We start from the raw sequence: 370 nt of genomic DNA, 5'->3' as shown, positions 1-370 counted from the left end.
ATATAATTCTTCTAGAGAAGAAATAATACAAAAAGGGCATAAGGGGTTTTAATATTAATAATAACTAGGTATTTATTTATATAGATATGTAAATTTATTTCGCATGTTAGTATGTAAGGAAATTATTCAAGTTTTTGTACGCCATCAGGCAGGGTATAGTGCTACAATAGCTATTTATGCAACAAGTGCGGAAAGTGTATTTTTGAAGTCGGTTTTTCTTTTATTTTTAAAGGTTTTATTTTCTACTTTTAAGTTAAAAATTTTTCATGTCCACTTTGTCAAATGGCACTATTTAATTGTTAATGCTTAGTTTATTGATAAAAATATAAAAATCGCTGTATGTATACTTAGGGAATATTGTTACTGCGGA

This window comes from Cydia strobilella, chromosome 5 (genome assembly GCF_947568885.1).
Source record: "Cydia strobilella chromosome 5, ilCydStro3.1, whole genome shotgun sequence".
Classification (NCBI taxonomy): Eukaryota; Metazoa; Arthropoda; class Insecta; order Lepidoptera; family Tortricidae; genus Cydia; species Cydia strobilella.
The sequence above is the reverse complement of the archived record's forward strand: the minus strand, read 5'-3'. Positions refer to the sequence as shown.